This window comes from Crocodylus porosus, unplaced genomic scaffold, assembly GCF_001723895.1.
Source record: "Crocodylus porosus isolate Cpor-Errol unplaced genomic scaffold, CroPor_comp1, whole genome shotgun sequence".
Lineage (NCBI taxonomy): Eukaryota > Metazoa > Chordata > Crocodylia > Crocodylidae > Crocodylus > Crocodylus porosus.
Window position 1 is genome coordinate 25960378 of NW_017728914.1, and position 8670 is coordinate 25969047.

The 8670-nt window shown below is 45.3% G+C and overlaps 1 long non-coding RNA gene across 1 annotated transcript in view; it reads right to left on the minus strand.

Annotated features, from left to right (window-relative positions):
- Positions 1-954: 954 nt before the first annotated feature.
- LOC109310073 overlaps positions 955-8670 on the minus strand; it is a 52504-nt gene continuing 44788 nt past the window's right edge. The window contains exon 2 of the long non-coding RNA XR_002101133.1: positions 955-1407. This is a non-coding gene — a long non-coding RNA (uncharacterized LOC109310073). The remainder of the gene's footprint in view (positions 1408-8670) is intronic.

Here is an 8670-nt window from a genome sequence, read left to right on the forward strand (position 1 = left end):
CAGGGCTGGGGGCATGGGGGGGCTGTGGGTCAGGAGTGAGGGGCACCAGCAGGGTTGAGGTACAGGGGGCTGCAGACAGGGCCATCCTTTGGGAGGGCAAATCGGGGCAACTGCCCCAGGCCCCGTGCTTTGGGGGACTGCACAGAGCTGGGCGGGAGCCGGGCGGAGCAGCCACAGCCCCGTCCCTCAGTGTTAAAGGGGCCTCGCACAGGCTGATTTGCCCTGGGCTCTGCACCCCCTTACGGTCATCCCTGGTTGCGGGCCGAGAGTGAGGGGCACTGGCAGAGCTGGGGGACTGGGGCATCAGAGTGAGGGGCAGAGGCAGGGCACAGGCATATCACTGGCCCACCACAATCATATGCCTCTCCCCTTCTTCCCCCACCCCCGTCTCTTCCTTCCCACAGGTGTCCTCTTTTTTGATCCTGGAAATGTGCTAACCCCAGGGAAGATCAGCTCTTCCCATGATTCACTCAACAGCCAGGTTCTTAAAAGAAAATCACTCATGGAAGGCAAAGGATGTTCAGTCAGGGACCTTTTAATTCAGCACAGGCCTTTCTTTCTTCAGTTTTTGGCAGTGGTTCGAAAGAAAAGCCTTGCGCAGTGCCACTGCTTCGGCCAACACTTCCCTAGGAGCAAATTCTAGTCTCAGGAAATCACCAGAAAGTCTAACATTGATTTTGATGCCATACGACTGTGATCTTTAAAGGCAAATCAAGTAGTGAGAGCAAGCATGGCAGCAACGTTAAAACCAGCAAAGGTGCAGAAACTAATTTAACTGCTGACTGGGATGAATATTAGGTTGTTCAGAAATCATCTGTCATCTCCTGCAACCTAAAAATACTTTTGCAGCTCCCTAATGTTATCCAGTCTGTTTCCTGTGAAAACATTCTTTTGAAGTTCAATATGGGAAGCATGGCTACTTCTTGACTGCTAGATAAGGCACAGAGGCATGACAACAGTAAAGGAATGAGACTTTAATCTTTGCCAGTTCCAAAATGGAAACATCACGTGAGCATGAATTAGGCAAGATTATGGTTTATCCCATAAAGTGGAATGACAATCCAAAATCTCAAGTCATCTGTAGGGAAATCCTTCAACAGTCATTTTTGGCTCTTTGTGCCCAGTTATAACTGTCAGTATCCAGTTGATTCTTCCCGTTACCAGCGTGAGGCGAGTTTTAGATGCCTGTCCTGTGGTGGGCTCAGCAGTCCCAGAACAGAAAGCTGTCAGGTCTTTTCATGTGACGCTCCAAAACTGTATGAAAAGGCCACCGTACCCAATCTGCACAGCTGCTGTCCTCTGCAAGCCAGGTCCCAGGATGGGAAGTTCTTAGGTCACCATCTCGCTCCATTTACTTTTCTTTCCAGACGCACATGTATTTTGTGCAATACAGGCATGCACTGAGCCCTGTAAAAAAAAATGGGCAAAGTTAACATCTAATGGAACCAAGGACTCTGTATTGCTTCTGGGTTAGCCAGTGATTACTCCCCTCTCTCCTTATTATGCCACATTTAGTCCATTATAAGAGGGTGCACCTTCCTTCTGCTAAATGCATGTGCAGTCCCATAAGCATACGGGGAGTGTAAGGTTTGTTATTTTTTATGTGTGTCATGATGCATTTCTAGAAATGCTGTATTGCTAATCATCCCTGGAGTGTCTCCATGCCTCAAGCACCGGAGGAACCGACTGCCTCACCAACATTAATGAATGCAGACTGATAAGACTTGTGTGAGTTAGGCATGTAGGAGTATCCCCAAAGATACAGCAAGGAGTACAGTGCAGAGGGCTTCTCTGGGGCGGGAGTGTGTTAGTCAGGGCAGGGAATTGCAATTGGGCAATGGACCTATACTGTACAGGACTGCAGCGAGACTGTTCTCTCCCTTTGCAACCCACTGGAAGCTAAAGTGTTTGGTAGAACGGCCCAGTGGTCTGACCTGCCCAAGACCCTTCAGCAGGAAGGTGGGGAGACCATGGATACAAGGTAGTGCTGTGCAGAGATGTGTGTGCTAGCTCCTCAGCCAGAAGCCTCGTAACCTTGTTCACATGCACCTGGTCTAATAAACGTTTGCAGAGGCAGCATATGAACATGAGTACTCTGATCCTGATTCAAGAGTTAAGACACAGATAGTCCAAGTACCTCTGCATAGCACTACCTCATACTATATAGACATATCCCTGAGTACCTGGACACCAGCTCCAAGTTCATGGTGCTTCCCATGCTCTGAGACCCCATCCAGTCCGCCTTTACCCGGCTAGCTTACAAGCTATGTAAGTCATTTCCTATGTGACTCTGAATTTCGGGATTTCCCCCCCACCCCCGCTATCTCCAGGGTGGTTGCTTGCTTTCCTAGTGACCCGCAATAAGGCTGAAAAGGCAGATATGGAGGCTTTCACATGCTGTCCAGCTTGTAAATAAAAACCAGGTGGTGGCGTCAGGCAGCGCTGGACTCTGTCTCACATGGTTTTTTACCAAGCTTGGCTGTCTAACAGCTTGGCGTGTCGTCAGGTGATTGATGTCCTGTTTATTGCAGGGCAGAAGTGGACCGGGGAGGCGTCCGAGACATTAGAGCCAGGCTTGAAACAGCTGCCTCTTTCTCCAGCTGTGAATTCCTGCAGGGGAATTCCTCACTGCTATAACATTTTGGAGTCAGCGTCGCAGCTGCACCGCACCTTTGTGACCCTTCTTGAACAATATCTTTGCCTTCTACTTTTGACCCTTTCCTCCCCTCGTGCAAGGGCCCTGGTGCCAAAGGGACCTCTATGTAGTGCTGCAGTGGCCAGAAGAGCCATTGTAGCATAAATGCAAACCACCTCTAATACCTCCTTGCTGAGAAACAAGGCCCGCTCCTTCAGTCCTACCACACCAGCCCATTGCTGCTGTCAGGCTCCCCCGAGCTCACTGGGAACACACGCAAGACCCCACTTTTCCCCCCACGAACTGAACAGGCTGTCGGACTGCCAGGTCGAGCGTGTGTCTGGCAGGAGCAAGTGAGTGGGGCTTGTTTCTCAGTGGCTTTTCTGGGCTTGATGGGAAGACCCTATAGACCTGCTCTAAGGCAGGGGTGGGTAAAATGCAGCCTGCGGGCCAGAAGTGGCCCACCAGGCTGTTCCATCCAGCCCACGGGACCCCTAAAAAATGTAGAAAATTAATATATATCTGCCCCTGAATGTCTGTCATGGGGCCCTTGATGGCTTGCCAAAACTCAGTAAGTGGCCCTCTGCCCAAAATAATTGCCCACCCCTGCTCTAAGGAGCCCCTACTATAAGCTATGGCAGGGCTAGGCCAGCTGCCAGCAATAGCAGAACGGGGGAGGCCTCTCCACATCAGATCGTCCTGACGGAGGGACAGTTGAGTCCTCGGACTGTCCATCTGAGATCGTGCTCAGATGGATTATTAGAAGATGTCAGCAGAAGAAGGAGCTATGTGACAGGATATCACGAGAGGAAGGTGTATCCTAGGGTCTGACTCCCCCACAGGAAACCACATCTGGCAGGAAAGCAACACACACAATCTGGGACTGTCTGAAACCTCCCACTCAGTAGCTGTGGCGGTTTCTTGCAGTTGTGAATATCAGGAACTCCCACCTCTAATCTGCTGGGGACCTGCTGCAGCTTTTCAGAGACACCAGCCATTTCTCTAGCTCAGGCCTTTGCCACAAGCTTCTTCCTCTTGAGAGCGTTTCAGTCACTAGGGTATGCAGGGTTCAGCTTCTGCTTTTGAACCTACCACAAAAAATATTGAATTCCCTATACTACACAGCATGAGAAGGGTCACCCTTATGTTCCCAGGTAACACGGATGAGATCCAGAGGTGCAGAAAGACCAAGTCACACACCATGTCAGTCTCTGGGAGAAGTGGAAAAAGAACCACGGTCTCCTGACTTCAATGCTGTGCATTATTCACTAAATCATGCTTCCTCTCTGTACAGTTCATTACCGAGCTGATAACAGTTTATATACCTGGAAGAGAATGCTAGCCATGAGTAAAGATTCCAAATTTTGAGAGAAAGATTATTTTATACATCACAGAGCACTGCATCCCAAGAATCTGTCACGGGAGAATACCGGGCAAAAAAGTCTGTCCCTTAAAATGAATCATTCTGACAGCATCCAAAGCAAACAGCTCTGAGATTTTATTAGCACGATTTTGTGTTACTTACAAATTTGCAATGTAGAGCTGAATGAGAGATAAAGGGAGATAGTCTGAAAAGTCTTGTCCTTTCATTAAAACCCCCCTGTGAAATGTTTGGCTTTCCTTTGCTGAAAACTGAATCTATGCAACTCAATCACTACTGAAAACTGGGGGAAAAAACCATCAATTTTTTACTGAAAAAAGGATGCATGGAAAGCACACTGCCCAAAACATTTTTAACATGTAAATCTAATTTTCTATTGAAAATGAATTTCAACCAGCTGCACGGCAAAGCATTTCTTAGCAAGCACTTGTCATGGTGGTAAGGAGTCCCGGCTTCTGAAGTATCTTAACTCTGATCAATCCATGGTGAAGTATACAATATACAGAAGCAGATCCTCTACCATTATTCAACTCACTGGCCAATAAAGTGACCTAGTGCTGAATGGCCAATATACCAACCAGCCAAATCAATGGTTCCTTTTGGCAAGTCCCGCACCATGCACTACAGCAACAATTGATGTCTGAACCATGCTCCATCCCAAAATATAAACAAAACCATTGATGTGCAGAAGTTAATCAACTCAACTGACTACGAATGACCACCTTCTGGTCATGATCATCTGACCCCGGAGGTCTTTCCTGCCCACATGCAGGGGGGCTAGACCCGATGATCTTGTAAGGTCCCTTCCACCCCTGACATCTATGAATCTATGAAACTACCACATACATACCCTTACTAGAGGATTTCTCCAGCTTGCAACGAGGTGGCTCTGACAAGCTGTATAAGCAGAATAAATCCTCTCATCTCTAACCCCTGGCAACACAAAGCTTCATTCTGTCACACCCACTATCTCCTACAGATCAACAGGCCTAAAGTGACTGTGGGCTCCGGGCTCCCACCCTGAAACAGCAGCAGCTTCAGATCAAGCCTGTAGAGCTTTTGGGTTAAATAAATGTTACTGAACTGGCAGCCAACATACACATGCATATTATTATTTGAAACATCTATATTACAGTGTCAGAGCTTAAAACTGAGATGTCAGTATAAGGTTAGAAGTTGTGTGATCCCAATCTCCTGTTCAAATCACACAACTCTCTCCAACTAGGAATTGTTTGCTCTAAAATAAAAACATTTTAAAAAGCTATCAGCATATACCCCTTCTTGTCTGGATGTTTCTGAAATTTTACATGGAAATATTAGAAGTTGCTACAACAGCAAAGACCTATTGGGTCATTGATGCCATCAATACCAGGGGTAAGATATAAATCATGGTAAAGCATGAGTAAGATATTAAACTGGTTAAAATCATATTCATATGATTTTAGTTTAAGCCAAAAGGTCAAGTAACCAAAACAACAAGCTCAAGATATTTTAACCTCGTTTTTGTTGTATCTGTGGCTGAAACAGCACACAATGCAAATACTTTCTCCTTCAATGATTTTTGGGATGGTTCAATGATGACAGAGATGTTACTTCAATTATTTCCATTCACAATGCTTCCCATTGCTATAGTGCTACAAATCCCATTGCTACACTAAAATGTTGCAGTTTCCCTTTACTGAAAATATTCATTACCCATGAATGTGAATCTTTCAAGCTTGTTTAAAAACACAGATAGAAAAAATGACCGTGTTCTCAAAATGCAAATGCATAAATAGAAGGATGTGGATAAAACCTAATGTTATTTGTTATATACAGTGAGTTGTTTGTTTAAATAGGCAGTTGAAGCCCCCCAGATATTGCATTTAATTTTGTAGCCCCAGGATGCACTTATATTACTCTGCCAATAATATATTTTTAAATGCAGGGGACATCATGCTTGACAACCAAAGGGTATGTCTCACAAAATATTACAGGAGAGACAGGGGAAGTGGTTTGGATAAAAATTTGCCCAGAACTCAAACCAAACTTCCATTCAACTGTTTTAAAAAAAACATGACATTAGAAGACACAGCTCTGTACTCCCTGGTGGGTCATTAATATGTATCGCAAAGGAAAGCTTAAAAAATCTGGGAGGTTGGGAGACAAATACCTCATCAGTCCTAGTTCCAGCCAAAGCAAGGCAGAAAGTAGCAGATACAGCAAGGATGAATTTTAATTTCAGCCAAAAGGTCAAGTAACCAAAACAACCAGCTCAAGATATTTTAACCTCGTTTCTGTTGTATCTGTGGCTGAAACAGCACACAATGCAAATACTTTCTCCTTCAATGATTTTTGGGATTGTTCAACAATGACAGAGATGTTACTTCAATTATTTCCATTCACAATGCTTCCCATTGCTATAGTGCTACAAATCCCATTGCTATCGTGCATATAAGGCTCCTTGCTTTCTTTTGAAGACCAGATGTGTTTAAGGGAGCTCAGATAACTTCCTTATCTTTAAGGCTGAACCCCAAACTTCTGGATTTTTGCCTACCTCCCAAACAGTGACCATTTAAAGGCAGGTATGGGCTCAAGATACAACAGATTCAATTCAGATCGATGTCTAAATTTCAAAAAGACCCCACAGTCACGTTAGGTTGGAAAATATTCTGTTTGGATGCAAATCATTGGTGTACAAGCTTGATTTCCTTACAGCCCAGACAATAGGAAGACTGTTGCTGTGTAAGCCACAAGAGTTGCACTTTGTTCCTTTTGTGCATAGCAGGGTTGAAACCTTTGCAACTCAGATAAGAAGATGTGAAAATTATTCCATAAATCATGGGTAAGTGAGCTGTGCACGCTGAGGACTGTGGTTGATGGCAGGTGGTACACAGCATCCAACGTCTCTGCTCCTTCCTTTTGACGTGTGTACGGAAAAGCACTGAGACAATGCTGGATGTATAGCTAACACAGCTGTTCTGCCAAAGGAGATGGTTAGAGGCCTCCTCACCCCTTTTGGATTGTCCGTTGCTGTATGTGCAGCTGCAGTACAGCCTCCTTATAGTTTTATTTCCTATAAGAGTTTTCCTTGACCTCTACTCAATACTTGATCTCTTCTGGCCTGGTCCACATGGAAACCTATAGGGTTCACAGCTATTTTATTCCTTTTCAGTCTTGGAAGATGTGGACAGAAGTGACAATTTTTGCTTGGTCTGGCCCCTGAAAGTGCTCACAGCTGTGACCCAACACAAATGCATGTCTGCTGAGTGTTTTACAAGGCCCCGATCCTGTGACAATCCAAACCTTCATTGCATTACATTTTTTTCCAAAGCAGAGCACCTTCATTAACTTGTGTTTGCGTGACAAGAGCAGGGGCTGGCTGATGCAGTCAAGCACTGCTTACTCCCTGCACGTTTTTCACAATGGGAGGGCGGGGGGAAGGGAGAGGAAGGAGCTTGTTCTGGGGGTTGCCCAGCCAGTGCTGGAGGGTGAGGTGGGTGGATTGGAGCTGAGACAGAACGGGAGCTGGGGCCAGGAGCTGCGGGGAGTGGGGGCAGAATAAGGGGAAGAGGCTGCAGAGACACAAATTGAGGTATTCCCCACCCTCCTGACCAGAGGATCGGTCTAACTCATGGTGCTTTCTGTAAATTACTGTGATTTAGACCTGGGAGCTTCACTTCTGTCTGCACCTTGGATCTCCAGCCAGTAGTCACATTGCTACTTGCTGAAGCTGAACTTGGAGAAGTCTGCTCTCAGAAAACACCCAAGATGCTGAAGCTATTCTGAGACAACTTAATAAGGAACTCTGGTTTGAGGCAGAGACCCAACACCAACACTGCTCGCAGATATCTAGTAAACATATCAGCCCAGGAAGTGAAAGGTTCATCATCATGTTCATTGTGGGCTCTTCCATGCCACAGCATATAGAACTGTAGCCAAATCATCATGCCAGTAAATAAGATCTTTTCTGATGCTGGTACCAGCATATTAATGTGGATTTATGTTGTCCTCCTAATTGGTTACACACACAATTAAAATAGAATATCAGTTTGCAGAGAAATGGGCCTGAATGTGCAACTACAAAATGGAACAAAAGGGATACATGTAAAAGCCAGAGGAAAAGATAGTATGTTTTACAGATGTGCGACATATTTCTTTCACCTTGAAGTTAAGTGCTCTGTTGTCTGGTACTTTCATGAAAATAAATTTCTCCCTTTATCACTAACAACCGCCAATACGTAACAAAAGTCCTCTACTGGGCCAGTGTGATGGTTCCAGTACAAACACAGCTGATGAAATGTGTCCTAGCCCTCTCCCCAAACAGTTAAGACAGCTTGGTTTCAATTACTGTTATTAGCATAGACCGTTGTAAAAGAAGCATAAAGTTCACACAACGTTTTTTTGCATAGCATTTCATGCCAGCTTATTATGATGGTTTGGTACCAAGTGAGTAGAGAAAAGAACATTTTATAAATAAGGTAAAGCAAGGTCTCTAATACTTGTATTAGAATAGATGTCAAGAGGGGAAAAGGACACAGATTGGCATCTGAGATGCATTAGAAAGTATCCAATACCACTTACAAAAGCTGTTTGAGAAAATTATGCTGGCACACATCCAGGAGGGGCCAGCAGGGGACTGCATGCTTAGGGGCAACCAACACGGGTTCATCAG